We start from the raw sequence: 23,259 nt of genomic DNA on the forward strand, positions 1-23,259 counted from the left end.
GGATTTTTTTTTTTTTTTTTTTATCTCCCACCACCACCCCAACAAGGTAATTTGAGATCTTCTTCTTCAGGGGGGAGGTTGCCTATTGATTTACAAAAAGTAGTATCTCTTTTCCTAAAGTAACTATTGCTAACACATACTCATGACTGTCCAAATCAGCAGAGTTTCTTAGCAACGTTCTTACAGTAGCCATGCTCAACTCGGGAGATTTTCAAACATCAGAGAGTCTTGCATTTCATGACCCTGCAGTACACTGAAAGGAGGTGGCCTACCCCTGCTGCTGTTGATGTGACTGCCTCTGAGAACGCGCTGCTCCTGCTGCTGCTCGGCTGTTATTGCCTTCTCACAATGCACAAACTGGCAACAGCATCCTTGATTCCGTGTTACCTCTGTAACATTTTGGGCATATCTGATTTGCTAGTTCTCCCTCCTCCCTTACCTGAAAAATTACCGAGTCTAGACTTTAATTCACTGTGGATTCCTAGGACTACAGAACCACCCTCCAATTTTGTCAGATGCTTTTTCCTGCAGTATGTATTTCACACGAATTACAAGGAGGATTGATGGAGTGGGCTCAGGACCTTTCTCCCTCTAGCACCCCGCCTGCAGATTTTCTGTGCTCACTGCCAAATACTCTTCTTCTTCTTCTTTTTTTTTTTTTTTATACTGAAGCCTGTTAAACAAACATAACTCTGGTAAGCAAATTTGATCAGAGTCAGATCTAATTAATTAATTACATACTGTGATTTAGACACAATAAACCAAATAAGGCTACCTTCCGGGCCAGAGAGCTTACTTATAAACTCTTATTTATATCATTCCTTAAAGGCAGCTCTCAGAGTTGGAGCTGATCTTAAAATTCTTCCTAAAGGACCATATACATGTCACACCTAAAAAGATGAATCATTAAAGCACTGGGGATTCAACTATTAATTTGATGATATCAACCATTATAATAAGCAATGATTCATATAACCTTTTAGTGTGCCACAGATATTGATCCAAATTTGCACCCACACCCAAGTCACTTCATATACTGTTGTCACATAAGAAGGCAAATTAATTATCTCATGCCATAGATCAAGATCAACCACCATTTTGCTCTTTAGGTTCATAGAATAGTGAGATTCTGCTAATTCTCCATATTTTGCCAGCATTTTCTTAAAAACCTGCAGTTTAAAGTAACAACTCTGTATTATTATTGTTATTATTACTCTTAGAGACTATTAGAGCCAGAAAAAGAATATTCTGCCTTAATTCAGTTCTCTTTATTTGACCAATAAAGTAATTAATGGAGGCCCCAAATGGTTGTTTTGTCTATCAGTAATATGATCAATAGTATAACTAATAGTCTGTAATTTACATAATTTACAGTCTGAAAATTCTATAACTTTATCACATACTAATCAATCCTCCATGTTTTTTAAGACCCAAAAGGGAAATAATCGATTACTGAGAGAAAATAAGAGTACTTTTATAATTAAGTCAGAAACCTAAAGCAAAGAAAGATAAAATAAAATTTCTGAATTATACTGCATATTGGCTTTTGAATTAAGTCCTGGGGAAAACTCAATGTTTTCTGGACCATACACTATATATCTCTAGTAGACAGGATTTTAGTTTGATTTTTTAAAAGAAACTTCAGTAAGAAATATAGTAATAAAAGAACACATATGATAAAAATTCAAGTTTTTTTAAGCCCCTTCACACATTTAAGAGAATAACTGAATAGAAATAAAGAATTAAAAAAACAAGGTTAGAATTAGATGAAAACACTAAGGAAACAATGTATCTCTTGATTCTGAATTTGATTTGGAATTCACTTAACTTTCCATTAACCATGATATTTTTAAACATAATAGGAGAGAGATTCCCCAGTTCATTGGAGATTCCACCCACCTTGTCATTCAAAGATCCTTGAAAGAATGCTGAGCACTAACTAATTGGATTCAGCAAATCTTTACTGAGCACCTTCTATTTGCTCAGCACTGTGCTGAGGTGTGGGGATAGCAAAGAAAAAAAGCCAGTCCACCTATGCCTCTAGGCTCTTATAAAACAACAGTGTAAGGGGAACAGTGTTTGGGAGCAATGGAACATGAAAGAAACAGTTCCTACCTAACCTGGAAGAAATGTTGAAGTCTGCAAAGGCAGGAACATCTGAGCTAGCCTCTGCAGGATGGCAGAATCACATCCAGTGGAAAACAGGGAAAGAAAGAGTCTCAGGCAATAGGGCATTAAATGCAAATACATGGATGATTACACATAGTAGGTTCAGATAGAATATACAAGAAAAATGTATATGGATTAAATATTTATGGTATATCCAGACAATGGGGCTATACTCAAAGTCTTCAAACTAAACTTAGTTCTTCCCACCAGATTCAGTCCTTATTCTTGTGTACACCCTTAGCACTTAACACAGTGAATGACAGAGGGTACAAAAAATACTTAGTCATACCCTCATTATCTATTATTTTAACTATAATAGAAATATGATTGTTGGTCTAACATAAATATCCCAGGTTCCACAACATGGATGGCTGAATAGAAATAAAGAATTTAAAATAAAACAAGGCTAGAATAAGATGGTTATTAAATTAGTTTTTAAAAAAATCAAGGTTAGAATAACATAGATGATGTGTGACTATATTCCGGTTATGAAACAAATGGCACGTGTCAACCTCCCCGTCGTGTCCTTTAGTGAGACTAGAGCACGCTTTCCCCCTTCTCACTGGCGTCAGTGTAGACCAGCTGATGAGGACTGGACCAGCCAATTTTGAAGATGGATGGAGATTCAGGAAAATAGAACAATAGGACACAAACAGCCCAAGATCCTCGGACAGGGCACTGCCTTATCAGCCCCGTGGTGGTTGTCTTTGGACAGTACCACGAAACAGGAAAAAAAAAAAAAAACTCAACTTGTCTAAGTCACTTTTACTTTATCTCAGTTAAACAAGAGAAAATCAGGCTTTAAAAGTATCTCAAAGTATTTCTGGAATGAGTCATTTACAGAATCCAAGACTGTGGGGTGATGAGGAAAAGCAAAGAGAGGAAGGGGAAGAAGCCCCAGCTGGGGAGGGACCAGGAAGTGCCCAGGACACCAAGGCCAGAGGCTTAGACTTCACTTATAGCAGGGCTTTCCGAATTAAGGAAGTTTTTCAGTATGAAAATACCTGTTGTTTTATTGAGAAGTAGGAAAAAAAATCTCCTCTAGATTGGTATAAAAATACTGGCCAAGAGTTCAGTGAGAAATTAAAGGTTTTTGAAACTTCACCCTTGTCTGCAATAAATGCCTACTAAATAGCCACATCAAACAAATTCAGTAAAACCAGCTTCTTGGTTCATGTGGCTAAATGATAAACCTAATGAACTGTTCAATTAGTTTTTTTAATTATAATACATACTCCATTTTATTCCAGCTACTACAGAACTGAAACCCTTTCTTTCTCTAGTTGTCCATTATTTCTCACCAAGGCAGCTGGATCCTCTTTGATCTAGAGAGGCGTTTGATGGGTTTTTCTGACCAACATTCCAACATTTCTTCTCAGGTCTCTTATAAGAACAGCATCCCGTTAGCTCCCCACTATACACAGAGAGCAGCAGAAGTGAGCAAAACAGCAGCCCGCGGGGAATCAGGGGAGAACCGTACTTGTAAATGACCAATTGTCCTGTGTGCTAGACGTCAAGGGAAAGTTGAAGGTATATTTTGTGTAACAGGGTTAGACAACACATACTGCATCAGGAATGTGAGTAAACCAGGTAACCCTAACAAACCCTCATTCTCTCATAGCCCAGTCACATTGACACAAGCGCTGTCCAGCAACAAAACTCATTCAGTCAAATGCCAGTCTCAAAGACCACAACAAAGAATCCTCTCACCCTCGGCAATGCTTATTCAAAAATCCTTTTTCTTTCCTCCCCCATCATTTCATATCCCAAAGCCACTGGAGAATCTGCCCTTACTTCCCAAGACAAACTACACCAACTCCTTGGGGAACTCAGTTTCCTGACTCTCTCCCTCACTCTAGTTCTCCAGCTTTTTAATCAGAGAGACTTTCATTACTGCCACCTTTTCTTTCCATTTTCCCCGTATCACCCATTACTCAGATTCTGAACAAGGAGAGCCAGCAAATTAAACAACAACAACAACAACAGCAACAAACTCCATCCTTTTTCTACTCCCGGAGCCCAAATTCTCTCCACCTGACACTAGGTTTTATACTACAGAGCAGTTGGCAATGTTGGAATGTTGTTAGATGTCAATGAAAGGAGAGACCAAGCAGACAGAGGCCAAGTTCTCTTGGTTGTGGGGAATGGGACACAGAAGAAAATAGAAAAGATCAGGAACATTTGTGTCTCGAAGCTTTCATGACACATGATGTTTTCTGGGACTATATCTGGCCTTTACTCATTATAACTAAGGGAACTTGGTCTGCATATTGCAAAGAAAATACTGACCCTTGGGTGAAAAAACATAAGACATACTATTCACATTAGAATATTTCATGAACAACTCTATGATGCTAACAGGATATAATATTTCCCAGAGGATATAATGATCTCCTCTTGGATTGGAAAGATCAAGAAAAGTACATACTGTCTCTAAATTCACCATGAAATGGTCCTGATGATTTGAAAATTTCATGACATACCTATAAACTGTATGTATGTGTGTGTGTGTATATATTATATATATATATATATATATATATAATTAAAATTCTTACTTATCATAAAGGTTGCCATTCATATCAGCCTGACCACAAACCCCACTATGCAATTCATATGGCAAAACTGATGATCTCACAACTTTTGAAAATCCTTGACCTCTAGTAGAAAAGAATAACAACAGTCAGTAGGTGCTGTCTTCTACTGAGTTCCAGTCTCTAGAGGAGTCTAAGCACTTTACTGTGAACCCCGTGAAGTAATTTGATACTTGAGGAAACGAAGCACTGTGAGTTAAATAAATTCAGGCAATGGCCCAGTCAGTATTTCCAGATTCCAGAGCCCATGGTCTTAAACACTGCCCTGTGTTCTCCATGCAAGGTAAACATTTTTACAAGCTGACCTTAGAGGAGTACACAATGCTTAATTAATGAACCAATCTGATCATAGAAGGGACAGTATTCAGCTTTCCCTGAGCTGTAGTCCTCCTGCCTTCCACTGATTTTCCTTCTAGAAGTTCCTAAATCACCCTGGTCCTCTTCAAAGTACTCCCTCTCCTGAACATTTCTCTTTCCTTTTCTTGCAAAGTCTGAAATCCTACCAATTGCAAAATTCATTCTATGTTGCCAATGCTAGGTTATTAAAATTAAACATCTTTTAAATATAGGAGCTACAACATGTGAAATTATTCAAAACTCTATTTTCTCCCTATCTACCAACCTAGCTACCTGTCTATTTCCCATCTTGTTTTAGAAATAATTTAAGGCCGTTTGTAAGAATAAATAAAAGAAAAATTTTAAATAGCATGAAATAAAGAAGGATTAAAAGGGAGAAAATAATAAACAAAGATGGGGACACAAAATGGAGTTAGAAATGAGACTTAAAATGCATCCCATAATAACCAATACACTTCCTACAAATGAGCCGTGAATTTGGCTCTAAGCTTTCTAGCAGCCAACTCAAAAAGGGAAACTCGGTCAGTTATATAATTTACTGGCCATAAGCTTAAAATAAACTCAATGCTCAGAAGCACCACTCTGCTTGGCACCAACAGCAGACACTGAATTCTCCTGAAGCCCCATAAAAAGGAACATTGTGTAAAGACACAAACAGCATTCCTGACTGTCTTTACGGTAAATGCCACAGTGGGTTTTAGAAAGTTGTTTCTCAGGTTGACCTTCAGAGGAAGTTAGGCATCCCACACCATGGTGACCATAGCATTGTTCAATAAAATAACTGGGGTGGAGTATGGGGAAGGGGGGCTAGACCATATCCTCACCTCCTCACAGGTCTGGCTTGACCCATTGGTAATAATAATGACCAATAGCGAAAGAGTGAGCATTTTCAGATGCAGGCACTTGGCAAGTATTATCCTCATGACAGTTATGAAGAAGATCATTATTGTTCATTCCTGGGCTAAACGGACTTGAAGAGCCGAGCCTTGGTTTGTGCCGCATAATCTCAAGCAGTAGAAATAGGATTGGAAGCCTGGCCTGTTGAATTGCAAAGCACTTGCCCTCCTCCTGTGGGACTCCAGAGTTTCAGATACATTCTTTTGGACATTGTTTCTCATCAGCGAGTTCTAAGAAATATTACAGGTCAGTGACCTTAAGACCGTTCAACACCAATCCATATGAATTAGCAATCATCAAGCTGGAGGTAGAATAAAACATGAGTGTGCTTACAGGGAGGCTACACCATTTCAGCTGAGGGCTGTAATCAAAGCAAATGATGTTCCTTCCAAATACCCACCTGTCATTGATAAGGTTTAGAAAACAGGAAGAGGCGGTGGCCAGATGCTTCAGTGTGGGGATACTTTGGGAGCAAGGACAAACCTGGGAGGGAGTTGAGTTCAAGCCCATCAGTAGTGGATTTTTTGATCAGGGGTTAAGTTAGCAGAGATGGGAGAAACAGAGGAGGAAGTAAAGATGTATTTTTTCTAGTACAAAAACAATACAACCAGGTCTTAGCTCTAGGCTAGCCTCCTACAGTGATGCTAAGTACTTGGATATCTTAAATTTTAATTTGGTAGAAAGGCAAAACATTTTATTCCACAGCTACTGCTTGCTGAAATGCTCTCCATATTTACAACAAACAACTTCAAAGACATGAGATAAATCTGAGGACATACGGTAAATCTGTGGGACCAGTTAGAAAAGATGTGGTCAGATAGCCAAACGTTAACTTGTCTTTGTAGCATATCATTACATTAGCTAATTTTCCTGTGTCTTCAGGACTATTTTTGGAGGATTAGACACAAACAGGAGCTAAAAACAAACTGTATGTTTGTTTAAATGCACATTTTTTTTTTTTGGTACCAGGGATTGAACTAAGGTTGAGGGCCAGATACGCAGCACCCCCACTTTCTAAATTTTTTAAATTTTGAGATAGGGTTTGCTAAGTTGTGAGTCTGGCTTTGAACTGGTGATCCTCCTGCCTCAGCCTCTTGAGCTGCTGGGATTGTAGGCATGTGCCATGGCACCTGGCTAATATAGTTTTGAAAATACCTTTTTAGTTTATCTTATCTTAAAAGGAGGTAATATAATAGTCCTTCCTGACCTAATATGAAACCAAATGTTCTCAGATTAATTACTTTAGGAGTGAAAGCAGTACCTTGGTGAATTCCACCAATATGGGGGCTCCCAGAGTGTGTGTTAGCAAAGAAGAAATCAAAATCAGTCAACAGCAAAGAACCTGCTTATACTCACTTGAGCAGATTTCAGATGGTTTCAAACAATCAAAAATCTTCCTTTTAGGAACAAAGCAAGAAAACATTCTTTAGAGCCACATTTTTATATAGATTTTGTTAGGGATTTGTCAAGGATTTCATGGAAATATTTCCCAGATTGCCAGAATTCATTCTAAATTTGTTAGCTATTAACCTCGAATCTGAAAACATAACTGCTATTACTACTACTACTACTGGGTCCTTTTCAAAATATATTATAATACATTAGGTGGTTTCAATATTGGTTTTTGGTTAAATAAATGAATCAATGAATACTTTAAGTCATCTTTGACATTAAAAACACATTTCAGGGCTGGGGTTGTGGCTCAGTGGTAGAGTGCTTGCCTAGCACACATGAGGCACTGGGTTTGATCCACAGCACCACATAAAAAATAAACAAATAAAGGTATTGTGTCCATCTCCAGCTAAAAAATTATTTTTTTATTTTTTAAAAATTTTTTAATTTTTTATTATTATTAATTGTTCAAAACATTACAAAGCTCTTGACACATCATATTTCATACATTTGATTCAAGTGGATTATGAACTCCCATTTTTACCCCGTATACAGATTGCAGAATCACATCGGTTACACATCCACGTTTTTACATACTGCCATACTAGTGTCTGTTGTATTCTGCTGCCTTTCCTATCCTCTACTATCCCCCCTCCCCTCCCCTCCTCTCTCTCTACCCCATCTACTGTAATTCATTTCTCTCTCATTTTTTCCCTTTCCCCTCACTTCCTCTTATATGTAATTTTGTATAACAATGAGGGTCTCCTTCCATTTCCATGTAATTTCCCTTCTCTCTCCCTTTCTCTCCCACCTCTTGTCCCTGTTTAATGGTAATCTTCTTCTCATGCTCTTCCTCCCTGCTTAAAAAATTATTAATAAAAAAAAAAAAACACATCTCAGGCCAAAGTCCAGGCATTGATAATAATAAAATAAATTTAGTGTAGATTAAGAAACCCTTTAGAAATAATAACTGCCAAGGAGGAAGAGGGAATGGAGAAAAATATTGTTTCTTATAGTAATGAAAAAAAAAATAGAGAATAAGCAGGAATCAACGGCAATAAAGATTTTTTTAAAAATAGAAAATTTGACATTAGTCCATATGAATAAAATGAAACCTTTATAACACTTAGCTAGACATTTTTATAATTTATAACTACCCAAATTGAAGGGGTAAAAATCCTGTGGAGAAACTATGGAAGAAATATATATAAAGCTGCTTAAATGATAAAAATAAAATTAAAAAATAAATATGTTCTAAGGGAAACAAAATAAATTGGAATTACTAGCTTAGGCTATGATTAAAATACTATCTTTGATTATTTTTTCAGGAAATAATACACATTGGTTAAATTTCCCACTCATTCAACAACCACCTCTTGAGGCCCCTCTGCATGCAGGCCAGGTGGAGACAAGGGAGATGCTCAAGTGAACAACTGAAAATCTCTGCTCCCAGGAACTAGGTAAGAACGGAAATGTAACCAAATATTTTAAAATGTCAACATGCAATGTTTTTGCATTTTTATGAAAGGGGATAAAGAATGACACATAGGAGACTTTCCCTCTCTACCATAAATAAGATAGAAACTTACCTGTCCCTATGAAGAGGAGCTTTGAGAAGCAGAAAGCTAAGGAGATGTGGTGTTTACAGGGGGTAAAAAGAAAAAAAAAAATACAGCCAAATGCCCTGAGGTGAAAACACACTTCCCCCATGGAAAAATCCAGAAAGAAGATGCTCATGGTCTGAGCCCACTGAAAGGCCAGCATCCTGATCATTTGGGTTCTTTAGGTCATCGTAGCAACTGGACTTTTATTCTGCACGTGAGGCAAAGCCACTGGAGGGCTTTGGAAAGGACACATGATTTGACATACCTCTGAGCAGTGGTATTCTGTCTGTTCTGTGAAAACTGCAATGAGTTAATGTGGGAAAAGAGTTTATTGTTGAGACTATTGTAAAAGTTCAGGTAAGAGAAAAGGGCCTGATGTAAGGCTTTTGTGGGGGAAAAATTCATGAACAATAGTTGGATTCTGGATATATTTTAAAGACAGAGATGACAGAATAAAGCCATGGAACTCCATTTTACCGAGAGGGAAAGGAGCCAAGAATGAACTCAACTGGGGGCCAGAGGGGTAAGGTGGAGGTCTAGCAACCTTGCAAATGGCAGTACCATTTCCTAAGAGGAGCACTTGAGGAGGATCAGCCTTGGACAAGAAAACAAGAAATACATTTGGGGGGATATTAATGTTGAGAAATCTATAGAACCTCAATGTGAAGAAGTTCAGTAGACAATTTAGTATTCAGAAGGGAGGGAGTACAAGTAGAAACTTGGAAGTCATTGTACAAATGGTCTTTAAAACCATGAGTTTTGGTGAAATTCCCTTGAGATGAGGTCTAGACACTGGTTCCTGGGGCATTTCACCATTTAGAGGTAAAGAGAAGGATCCAGCAAAGGAGTGATCAGTGAGAAAGAAAAAAAAAAAAAAAACTGGGCATGCATGGTGTTCTGCAAGACACAGGAAATGACTTCCTTGGCCCACAGCCAGTATGAGAGAGTGAAGAGCAAGACTGAGAACTAATCCTAAGACCTGAGCCACTGATGACTGTGACTGGCAGGGATGGATCAAAAGTCTATTCAAAGAAGATCAATCAAGAGAGGGAAGGCAAACAATTTGATAGGTGGGTAGAGACATTTTCAAGATTTTCTTTAGCAGAGTATAAAAAAAATGAAAACATAGCTTCAAAAAGATGTGGGCTCAGGTAGTGTTTTTTGAGGAGAAGGTCCTACAGGTTAAAGGGGGGAAAACAAAAGATGCTTCCAGAGAGAATGTGGATAATTGTAGAAGGAAAGTCGTCGATTAGATCAGAGGGATGGAACTCCATGCAGAGAGAGTAGATGAGAAGACAGTCGATTCATCCACTATAACATGAAGGTAGAGAATTGGGGTGCCAGTGGATAGTTTTAATGGAAGTAATAGGAAGGTCTTTTTAGATAATTACTGTCTTTCAGAAACAATTAGGTAAAAAGATCATTAACTTAGAATGAAGAGACAGAAAGTTGGAGTTTTGAGGACAAAGAATGTGTGTGAAGACCCTCTCAGGAGTGGGCCAGGGAAATAGAACAGTCAGACAGTACTGAGCACAGGTTCATATTTGTGTAAATCTGTCCCCATAGTGGCCAGCTCTCACTCCCACCCTTTCTTCCTTCCTTCTTTCTCTGCTGAAGTTCAAGGGAAGAGTCAAGGAGAATCACAGATGAGAGCCAGCCTTGCTTGGGATTTCCCAAGAATACTGAACAGAGGGAGAGAGGAGCAGAGCATTGAGAATGTTTGATGGATCATGGAACCTAAAGAGAGTAAGGAGGAAAGAAAGGCATGGTGGTGGTGGTGAAGTGATGATCGACTACGAAAAAAACGTTGGTTACAAAGATAAAATTATAGAACAGAAAACAGGAAGAATTTTTAGTAATATCAGATACATCACATTATATCATAGGTGTCTTCAAAGAAAGACACCTATGTGTCTTCTTACAAGGTGTCTTCAAAAGAAGTCCGTCTCATTGAAATTGCTTTAGCTATGGAGCAACATGGTGGCCAAGCAATGGATGGAAAATCCCAACTCCTCCTTCCCTAAGTGATTTAGTTACTTGAGAGCACTTAAGATGACAGATGGAAAGTAATCTTCTCAAATTTAAGATCAGAAAGAGTGGAACCAGGGAACAATCATCAGATTAGGGATAAAGTACTTCAAAAAATAGTATTTTGCCCAATTATTTGTATCATCGGGCTGTAAAAGTAGTTTATTTTTCTAATTTATGAACCAGGCAATACCAAAGGCTAAATAAATTATGTGTTTTTGGTTTTTGAAAGATCTAACTCATCATGTTTGATACAAACAAATTCTCTTCTTCATAAGAATGCAGCCATTCCTCTGAGGACTTTTTCCTAAGGGACCCAGGACATTACTGTGATTCATTTGGATCCTAAAATCAACCTCATCCAACTCTGAAAAAATGGAGGCTTTCTGTGGAATTTCAAAGTTAAAGTTTATGTATTTCAGTTTTACTTTTCTGATTGGGCAGATACTATGGTCTCACAAGGCTACATTTTACCTATGGTCAGCAAATAGGGGTGTGACTTCAAGTTGTATGCAGAGTAGACTCAAGGGCTAAAAAAATCTACCTGTTTGGGCTATATACAAAAATTCATTTGGATTCATCAGGATTTTGAGCTATAGGTCTCAGCCCTTAATGAAGAAATTAACAGCCTAAAGATAAATACACAGAGTCAATCTTATCTCATTTACATAATGAAAGAAGTAGAGGAAATATTGAAAAATTTTAAAAAAAGAAAGAAATGGAGAAATCAGAGCTATTTGATTCTCCCTTCCAAAATTCTAAAGTTATAATACTTATAATAATAGTTTAACACTAATGGGGTGCTTTCTATGTACTGAGCACTTTCCTTTTTCCCCCCCTTCCATTTTCACAATGAGACTTAAGGCTAATATTTTTTTTAATTTTATTTTTTATTTTTGGTACCACGGATTGAACCCAGGGGCACTTGACCATTGAGCGGCATTCCCAGCCCTGTTTTGTACTGGCGGGGGGTGATGGGGATTGGTGGTACTGTTTTTGCTCTAACACATTCTCCTGCCATGATGTGTTTCCTTATCATAGGGCCAAAGAAAATGGGGCCAACTGATCATGGACTAGAACCTGCAAAACTGAGCCCTTTTCTCTCTACAAGTTGATTATTTCAGGTTATTTGTTACTATAACAGAAAAGATGACTAACACAAACCACTGAAGAATGCAGCCATTCCTCTGAGGACTTTTTCCTAAGGGACCCAGGACATTACTGTGATTTTGTTTTTCCTTTGTTTGTTTGTTGACCTATAAATGTGCTCCAGATTCTAGGAATGGATAAGCCCACAGAGACCATCTTTTCTGATCATTTACTTCCAGTGTGATAAAAAAGACTCTTTTTCTTTACTTGATCCCCAGTACCTAACCAAGGATGCCTATGGACTGCTTTCCAACTCCTGATTAACATGGAGACTAGGCAAATTTGAAAGAAAAGTCAGGATAAAAATAAACCAAGGGCCTTATATGTACAAAGGAACACAGGAACACTTCCAGCCTCATAGCTCACATCTCCAGGATTATGGCCTCTGAGTCTCTGATGTTAGAATTCTGTGCTTTGCCCTGGGACCCACTTAACTGGAGCACAGAAGGACGAGGAACTCTTGATTGTCTCACTTCTTGGTGAAACAGAGGCATACACATGCCTAACTCAAGAGGCCAAAGACATTTTGTACTGTTTTTGGCAAAAACATAAATGCAGGCAACAGTAGTGCAGGATCCCTTCCAGCAATTCCATTTTGGTTCTCCGAAACACACTCTGCGGATTCCTGGGACAGTGCACACATCATGTGCCTGTATGTATTCCCAAGGGCTGTTGTAAACAAATACCATCCTCCTGAGCACTTAACACAATAAAAACTGATCATTTTAACAATCCAGAAGTCCAAAATGAGCCCCACCAGAAAAAACATCAAGGTGTTAGCAGGAGGTCATTCGTCCTGGAGACTTCCTGGGAAGAATCTGTTTTCTTGTCTTTTCCAGGTTTTAGGGGCTGCTGTGCATCTTGGCTCATTTTCAAAGCCAGCAGTCATGCCCCAGTGACCTCGGCTTCTGTTGTCACATCTTCTCAGACCCTGAGCCCCTACCTACCTTTGACTTACAAGGACTCCTGGGATTACATTCGTCCTACAACCATAGAATCATCTTCCTAGCTCAAGATTCTTAATCATGTCTGCAAAATTCCGTTTGCCACGTAAGGTAACATATTCACAGTTTCCAGGGATTGAGATATGAAAACGTTTGGAACGTCATTATTCAGGCAACCATCATGCACCATGCCTTTTCTAAGGCTACTTCTTTGTCCAACCCTAACAATTCTCAAGTCCTTTTGCATAAGATTGATGCTCCCCCCACCACACACACACTCAGAAATTTGAAAGGAACAAATGAAATCAAAACTCTCAGACAAAATTGCTGACGTGCATTTGAGTCTTTGCTCAGTATTGTGTTCCCCTGAATACGTATGCCATGGTTTTATGAGAGATTAAGTTGCACATTAGGAAAAGTCATACCCTTCAGGAAGCCTGTGGTCACTGACCTGTGGGAATTGAGAAATGGTTTCAGCATCCTAATTTTACTTTTGAAATTATTTTTGTTCAAAAGTAAAATTTTGATATTCACAATTCATTGTTGAGTTCAATGATCTCGTTCTGTATGAATTGCAGCAAAGAAACCAGACATCTGGGGCTCCAAAATGAACTCGTTTGATGAGGTTTTAAAAAGTCTTTGAATATCGTTCTAGGATATAACAGGATTGTAGCCAAGGTCATTGCAGCAAATATCAAGGACACTGTACTGTACAGGAGCAAGTCTGGATCTTCTTGATTGAGTGCTTTTAATATCTGTGATAGAGGGCAGCAACCTGCATCTTACCACACTGTGTTATTTAATTCTCCCCAGCAATGCAGCATTCTGCTTAGTAGTAACTCCATGACACAATTAAGGAGACAGGATTCGAAGAGTGCCAGGGCATACCCAAGGACAACTATGAATGAGTGCCACCACTGTGATTCCAGCTCAGAGCCCTCAGACATCCAAGCCCCTATTCCTTACACTCTGAACAATCTCAAGTCTGTGGTCTCGTTCCCCACTCTGCCTGCTTCCAACTGCCTAAGAACAATCTCCAGAAAGAGCCAGAGTTACCCTTAACACAAAATTTCCCATAGTTATTGGGAGTTTTATGAATTGCTTTTTTAAAACCTGAATAAATGTCACAGACACTTTGGGTTTAACTCTTCATCATATTCAATGCAACAGTGTGTTTAGACGGCTGTTGAAATCTAGGGATTCTGTGTATTAGTAATCTGTGGGTTTTAAAATAGTCTCTTTCCAGGGCTGGGGATGTGGCTCAACCGGTAACGCGCTCGCCTGGCATGCGTGCGGCCCTGGTTCGATCCTCAGCACTACGTACAAAAATGTTGTGTCTGCCGAAAACTAAAAAATAAAACATTAAAAAATTCTGTCTCTTTAAAAAATAAATAAATAAAATAAAATAGTCTCTTTCCATGTCTACTGGGATGCTAGATAAATTTTTAATTTTATTGAAAGTATAATGACAACTTAGAAAGTATCAAAGAAAATTTAGTTTTTGTCTTAATGTATAAATACAATGATTTTTTCCCATATTTTCTTTAAATATTTTGCTTTTGCCTAATTGAATTTAAATACGCATACTTTTTTGGGAGGGGATACCAGGGATTGAACTCAGGGGGCACTCAACCCCTGAGCCACATTCCCAGCCCTATTCTGTATTTTATTTAGAGACAGGGTCTCACTGAGTTGCTTAGGTCTTACAGAGACTTGCTTTTGCTGAGGCTGGCTTTGAACTTGAGATCCTCCTGCCTCAGGCTCCTAAACCACTGGGATTACAGGCATATGCCACCATGCCTGGCTTAAGTACACATAGTTTTTAATTCATTTTCCTTATGGCTGTAGCTTTACCAATTAGTAGATTGTATTTATGAGATAGTTTTATTCTCATTTACATTTTTGCTTCTAATATTTTCCTGGTGTGCTTTTCATTTTGTTTTCTCGTTATGAAGAATATTTTAAATATCACAGTATTTTTTCTTTGCATCAAAATTAAGACTTTATACCTTTATATTGTGCTGTAAAGCAAAATTTTTTTTAACATTCTTATTCTAATCATGGTTTTATATTCAACTCGAAAGGCATGTTCTATTTAACTTTTTACTTAGTGTTAAGTAGTTAGTTATCCTAATATAATGTTGTAAAATAATTATTGCTCTATTATTTTATTATGTATTTTTATATTACATAATTAAAGCCCCGTTCAGAGTTCAGTTCATAATGTTGTATTGTCATGAATAATTTCTTTTTTATGCATCTGTATCTATTAAGACTCGCATATTTGCTTCAGTCTGAACACAGAATATGAAAAATAAAATATTGAATTTGTATTTGAATATTGTTTGTTGTTACTTGACCATTTTCTTTACTCTCAACTTTAGTATAAGTAAAGATTGATCTGCTTGCTTACCACCCTTCTCTTTCAAAATATAATATAGAAGACCATTTTAGCTGGTAATAACTATTTGTATAAACATTTCAAAAGTTCTTTCTTTGATTTTCAGTAAAATGTACATAAAAAGATTAAAAGCTCAGTAAAAGTAGATATGAATAACAATTATTAAAGCAGCATCTAAATTGCCCAAAGTGACTTCAAAATTATACTTAGCTAACCACGGAAATGTACCAGGTAGTAAGTGGGACAAATTCCCCCTGTGTTTTAAGCAGAGAAAAAATAAAATCTTTACAATATCATAGCAAGAAGAACTGTTTACCAATTAAACAAATTAAACTGTTAACCAATTCAACAAATTAAAACTGTATACATGTATAATTTCCTGTCCTGTTCTCATGTTTCTCAAACATTTTAATTTTTTAAAGATTTCCCCCCCCCCCCTTTTTTTTTTAATGTTTGTGGTACTAGGTACTGGAGATTCAACCCAGGAGTACTTTAGCACCAAGCTACATTTCCAGTGTTTTGCTATTATTTTTTCAAGATAGGGTCTCTAAATTTTCAGGGGTCTCACTAAGTTGCTAAGGCTGGCCTTGAACTTGTGATTCTCCTGCCCCAGTCTTCCAATTTGCTGGGATTACAGACACGTGCCCCCATGCCTGACTTGGATTGAAATCTTAATGACATGTTGATGATGACCAAGACTGTTTCATCTTACCCTACCAGATGTTTTTTAATGGTATGAATCAAAAACTCTCACAGAGTGAAGGCCCCAGTCTAACTTATTAGACAGCAGTTGTTTTAGGCTGGATAAGCCCACCAGAAATGTGGTCTCTGGACCAAGAAGTATGTGGTGCCTGGTGCCATGATTTCGCAAAAACTCTCCTTTATCAAGTACTTCCTAAAAATTACCTTAAAGATTTTTTGTAATTCTATACAGAATCCCTTTGTTTTGGTAAGTCTGAAGTTAAATCTATGAATCTACTTTAGTAAGATATGATAACTTTATATTTAGTATTAAATGGGTTCTTGAAATACTACTTAATTTATAGAAGTCTACAAATTGGCATTTCATTATATTAACATATGTTCCTTTTAATTTAAAAATAAAAGGAATAAAATAACAAGTATCCATAATTCGATCATCTACTTAACTGATAGCATCTTGGTATATCATAAATACTTCTAGTCTTTTTTTAAAGTAGATTCCCCCTATTGCTTTTATAGAAATAATTCATTGAAAAAAAAGTTCACAATGCAGGAAAGGATGAAGATAAGAGCTCTTTTAAATCACTTTAGTAATAGCATCCATAAAGAAGTACAGTGATAATCTGAAGACAACTCTCCTTGCAACTAGATTGATAACATGGTTATCAAAATGAAATCGACTGACTGATATTTTTCTTAATTTTTATTTTTATATTTTGAGAAGGGTCTATGTTGCTAGGTTGGCATCAAACTCTTGGGCTCAAGGCATATTCCTGCCTCAGCCTCTCGAGTAACTTGGACTATAATAATGTGCTACTGTGCCAGGGATTTTTTTTTTTTTGGTACCAGGTATTAAACTCAAGGGCACTTGATCACTGAGCCACATACCCAGCCCTGTTTTGTATTATATTTAGAAACGGGCCTCACCAAGTTGCTTAGCACTTTATTTTTTTGCTGAGGCTGGCTATGAACTCACGATCCTCCTGCTTCAGGTTCCTGAGCCACTGGAATTATAGGAGTGCACAACTGCACCTTTCTTGTGCCAGGTTTTGATGCTATTATTATTATTATCATCATCATTATTATTATTAGGTATGGGGATTGAACCGAGTGCCTTGCAACTGCTGGGCAAATGCTCTACCTCTGAACTGAACTACATCCCCAGTTTGAAGCTGTTTAAAGTTTTAAATTCAACTTCACTTGTTTCAGTAAATTTTTTTTAAAAAAGTAAAAACAATTGAACTTCAAGTAATGATTGTTATACACAATAGCTAGTGTTTCCTGAATGACCTCTCTAAAGTTAAGAGGAGAAAATAGCTGAAAAATAAGACATTGGAATCATCATTACTTTCTTTTTCTTTCTTCCCTCTCTTTCCAGCGCTGGAGATCCAGGACTTTGTGCATGGTAGGCTCTTGTTCTCTTGGAGTTTTCAATTCTGGAGAGCAGAAGTTCTCCCCCTCTCCTAAGAGACTGTAACTAGAACACTCTCACGTCCTCTCATTTACCCATCACACAATTCCCACTTGTTTATATTATTTTTATATCTCAATGTTTCAAGCTATCCTTTCTATTATGTAACATTCCTCTGTTTGGGATCAGTTCTGTATTTAAATGGATTCCATGCTTATTATAGATTTTTCCCCACAGTTCCTTTTTTTCTTGAGCTCTCTTTTGATCTGCACGTTAAATGGCTGAATTTCATTGTCAAGTTGGTTTCTCAAAAAAGGCTCACGGGTGATATGTTCTCTGAGATTGCTCGTGTTGCTGTTATATTTTTTTAAATTTTTTATTCTAATTTGTTATATGACAGAGAATGCATTACAATTTATATTACACATATACAGCACAATTTTTCTTATCTCTGGTTGTATTCAAAGTATGTTCACACCATTTGTGTCTTCATACATGTACTTAGGGTAATGATGTCCATCTCATTCCACCATCTTTTTTATACCCCTTGCCCCCTCCCTACCCTTCCTTCCCCTTTGCCTTATCTAGAGTTTGTCTAATATTTCCATGCTCCCCCTCCCAACCCCACTATGAATGAGCCTCCTTATATCAGAAAAAACATTTGGCATTTGTTTTTTTGGGATTGGCTAACTTCACTTAGTATGATATTCTTCAACTCCATCCATTTATGTGCAAATGCCATGATTTTATTTCTTTTATTGCTGAGTAATATTCAATTGTGTACATATACCACATTTTCTTTATCCATTCATCTACTGAAGGGCATCTAGGTTGGTTCCACAGTTTAGCTATTGTAAATTGTGCTGCAATAAACATTGATGTGGCTGTGTGCCTGTAGTATGCTGTTTTTATGTCCTTTGGGTATTGACTGAGCTGTGGGACAGCTGGGTCCATTCCAAGTTTTCCAAAGAATCTCCATACTATACTTTCAGGGATCATTTCTATAGTGTGTTGCTGTAATATTGAACAATTTAAATGCAAACATCATCCTCAGGTCATATGCTTGTTCCTTCAGGACTTTGTAGAAAATGTACCAGTAGTCTCTGGCATTAAGGGTTACAGGGAGAAATGTGAAAACATCTGATTTTTTTTTCCTTTTTCTGAAGAAAGTTTTTTTAATTCTTGAAGTTTAATAGTTGTTTTATACAGTATTTTTAGGAAATATAATGCATTCTTGCAATCTTCATTTCAAAGAGTATGTCTTTTGTCCCATCAAGTGATCTATTTTCTTTTAAATATCAAGTATTCTTCTGTTGTGTCATCTTTGTCTTCTGTGTTTATCGGTTTCCCCCCAACAGCTTTTAATAGTTATTATCAGTTATTTTCAGTTAGGCGCCATGGTGCACAACTGTAATCCCCAGCCTCTCAAGAGACTGAAACAGGAGGATTGCAAATTCAAGGACAGCTTTGGCAATTTAGAAAGGCCCTTTCTCAAATAGAAAAAATAAAAAGGGCTGGGGATATAGCTCAGTGACAGAGAAGCCCTAGGTTCAATTTCCAATCATCCTCACCACACATGCACATGCAAAAAAATAATAATAATAATCATAGTGACTGTGGGTGAAAAGGACTATCTCAAACCTTCCCTCTGTATCAATAGTTAAATTACTGTAGTGTATAATCTTTTCTGTGCCGTTTCTGATGTTTTGATGCTTTAATTCCTTAGACTGCCATCTCCCTTTTTTCATTTTTTTCCCTGACTATTAGAATATAAGAAAAAAACAAACAAAAAGATTTCTCTTGGCTCACAATTTCCAAGTTTCAGTCCATGGTCACCCGGCTCCATTGCTTTGGGCCTGTTAAGGGAGAACTTCGTGGTGTGGAGGGTTGGTATAGCAAAGCTCTTCCCTAACAGCAGCCAGGAAGCAGAGAGAAACAGGGAGAAGGGACTTGGGACAAGAGGTTGTCCCTGAAGGCACACCCCAAGGACTCACTTCCTTCTACTAGGTTCCACCTCCTACAGTTTCCATCACCTCCCAATAGTCCATTCAGCCATGAATCCAACAGTGGATATCCCATTGATGAGGTCAGAGCTGTCATGAGCCAATCACGTCCCCAAATTCCCACCTCTGAATTATGCTGCACTGGGGACCAAGCCTTCAACAAACCAGTCTTTGGGGAACGTTCCAGATCCAAACCACCATACAATGTGTGAGGACATTGTGAGAAATTTCCTTCTCATCCTTGATGCTCCTTGCAGTGTGGGGTCCCCTTTGGCTTCTGCTTTGAATACTCCTTCCTGTGAGTGGTTTTCACGTCGCATTTGGCTTAAGCCCCTTTTGGTTCCGTTGTAGCCGCTGTTCTTTCCTGGTCAGCTCTTTCCAGTCACTTTGTTGAAGAATTGGTAAATTCTACGATACCCCGGGATCCATTTGTTTTGTGACCCCTGAACTACAAGTTCAAGGGACAGGCACGTCCTATCCTATTATTTATGAAGCGGCAGAGTGTGAATTGGCATGAAGGCATGGGGACCCAGGGTTCAACCAAAGAGCATATAGTCTGTTACAACACTTGACCACTGGTCCCTCTTCTAAGGTGGCATTTTCACAGGATGGTGCGATCCCATTCTCTTGCTTCAGAGCATTTCTTCATTATGTAGGATTGGAATTTTAATTTCCACAGAAAATACTGGTCCTACTTTCCACTCCAAGAATTTCTCAGTATTTTTCACTACACCTTACTTTTGGAAGGAAGATCTAAGGGTGTATGTGGGAATGCTTAAGACTGCTTCCTCATTAGAATTGAGCTGTATCATATGCTTCCTGCTGTGTTCCAGAATCTTCTATTTCTTTAGATGCCAGTTTTTCTTTCTTTTAACATTAATGCTTTAGATTGTGCCCATCTCCTTATTTGTGATTGACTGATAAAATTTTTTTGTTACTATTTTATATTTAATGAACTTTTTCTCTAGAGTTTTAACTCACTGTCTCAACCCCAAGTAGAGGGGTTGAGTAGTCATTTTCTTTATATGCACAATAGCAGAAAAGAGAGCTTGGTACTTTCTAGGGCAGGCTACCTGTGATCTGTGTTTTCTTCTTATAACTACTTCTGTCCACCATGGCTGTCACAGGTGGCTTACCTTGGGATGCTACACCTGCAGTGTAGCAAGGAGGTCAGTTCAGCCAGTCTCATCTACATTGCAGACATTCCCACATTACCTCAATGACCAAGTCCATCCATCATGGTGATGAGGCCTGGATGGAAGAGGATTATTTTCCAGCATAAATACACCACATGGACCTACATCTCTTGAAGTCTTTTGGGGGGAATCTTAGATCTTTGTTTTTACATATACTTTTCTTTGCCTCACTTTTGTGAGGTTATTGTTAATTTTTTTAATTTCCATTTTTCCACATACCTCTTTACAGGTCACTTACATCTTTAATGGAACAAAATAGAGAACACATAAAAAGAAATGCAAGCATTTTCTGTTGCCACTCTCAATGTAGTCTCTCCATGGATTTCAAAACATATTACCATAGTATCATTGGTGGTTTTTCTTATATCTATTTCTTTTGGAATATTTTTTATTCTCATGCTTTTTATTTGGTATTCTTTTAGTTTAGTAATATGAGTGGCTTACTCATTTCTCTACAATATTAATTTTTAATTATATTTCATATATTGCTACATTGGACTGAATTTCAAAAATAGCATAACAATTTTTGCTCATAAATTTACATTTAATGAACTTTATATATTTAATAGTGATTTGGGCCCACTTTAATTTCTTTCCATCATATAAAGGTACTGTATCTTCTATGCAAGTCCTGGTTTTTAATTCGAAATACTAGGTTTCCATTTGCTTTACCCTTTACAGGTTCTGTGACTGCACAAGTTCATTTACCACTCTGTACCTCAGTATTCTCATCTCTAATATGGGGCTAAAATAGAAACTACCTTACAAGGTTATTATGTGACTGGTTCATCCCCCCCTCCCTTTTTTCCTTTTTTGAGAGCAAATATATAAATTATTTCAAGAGCATTGATTTTTGTAGTCACACGTGGGTGGGTTTAAATCCAGTTTCAGTATCAGTGTAGAAGAATCACTATTTAACTCCTAGCATTGGAGGTCAGAATGGAGTAGCGTAATACCTGTAATACAAATGAGCCTTCACTCTTACTAGAATAGAGTCTGGCTCTCTTTTAAATTTCACTCCCCCCAAAATTTCAGTTTTACTTTTTATTACACTCCATGAGTTGTGCTATTTAATATTGTTATGTGAAGTGTTTTCTGAACTAGAATATTCTGAGCGTGGAATTCTGCAATGAATCTATAAGAAAATGGTAACAGAGGCAAAGCTGGTCGAGGAGCTGCCCATATAGTTCACGCCACCCCCACAGTGCTCAATGGAAGCCTGACCAGGTATCTTCTCTGTTGGAAAAATCTACCCAATGCTGTTGGCTTCTTCCTTATCAAATTTGTGTTTCTCAAGGAGTTTTGCAAATTTCTATGTGGTCGGAATTATTTTATTTGATTATGTCATTTACTTTGGGTTTTAGAATACTGTGGTCAAGCGAAGATGCTCCATCCATTGACCAGTTTGTAAGTATCTTGGGCATCCAGCAGGGGCCAGATACTGGATGAGGATCTGGAGATTCATTGGGGAGTAAATGCAGATTCCAACCTCAAGGAGTTGCAGCACAACTGCAGCTCTAACAAGTGGCTCAAGGAAGAAACGCAGAGGCTACGAGAACTGACAATTTTTCTGGTCTATGAGTACAGGAAAGAATTCCCTGAAGAAATGAGGCAAAAGCTGAAATCTATAAGACAGTAATGTGAACTAGATGAAAGGGAGATAGGAACAGCAATCCAGGGAGAGGGACCAGCATGTGCAGAGGCTCTGTGGGAAGAGGCATCCTGAATACAAGGCCAGTGTGGGTATGGCTCTCCTGAGACTAGATCCAGAGGGAATTCATGGCACATCACACAAGTTCTTTAAGACGATTCTTTTTCCTGCACTACCAAGGAACAACTGGCAAGTAGAGATCGTAAATATTTAAAGTATAAAAACTCCATGTTTTGATCCCCATATACACTGTGAAACAGTCACCACAATCCAACTAATGAATGTTCTCATCGCTTCAAAAAAACTATCTCACTGCCATGTATGGAGTAAGAACCCTTCAGAGCTGGCTTTCTAGTGAATTTCAAGTATAAGGTCCACTATTTTTAACTGGCTCACACAGACTGCCTCTTAGATTTCCACAATCTACTCATCCTGCGGATTGAAACTCTGTACACTTCCACCAATGCCTTCCTGCATCCTCTCCCCACCCATGGCAACCATTCTTCTACTCTCCACTACTCAACTTCAGGCCATTTTTAGGGGGTTTGTATTTGTCATGGAATGTCAATTAAGGGTTTTAGCAAGGGGGACTTAAGGTTTTAAAAAGACCACTTTCCACATTCAAAAGACCAATCTGGGTGCATCCTATAGTGCAGGAAATGAGTTGGCAGGGCAACTTTAGAGCAGATTTGGCGGAGGGAACAGGGAGCTCAGGTGAGCTGGCAGAGGAGAGGCGGGCAGGACCTGAGGCACCTGCAAAG

The 23,259-nt window shown here is 37.9% G+C and overlaps 1 protein-coding gene and 1 pseudogene across 9 annotated transcripts in view; one reads left to right on the forward strand and one right to left on the reverse strand.

Moving 5' to 3' along the window:
* Cacnb2 (calcium voltage-gated channel auxiliary subunit beta 2) overlaps window positions 1–23,259 on the reverse strand; it is a 356,004-nt gene that overhangs the window by 244,435 nt on the left and 88,310 nt on the right. The gene's annotated exons all lie outside the window — the stretch shown is intronic.
* On the forward strand, window positions 18,625–18,725 carry LOC125618601 (annotated as a pseudogene).

This window comes from Marmota marmota, unplaced genomic scaffold (genome assembly GCF_001458135.2).
Source record: "Marmota marmota marmota unplaced genomic scaffold, marMar, whole genome shotgun sequence".
In the NCBI taxonomy this organism is placed as follows: Eukaryota; Metazoa; Chordata; class Mammalia; order Rodentia; family Sciuridae; genus Marmota; species Marmota marmota.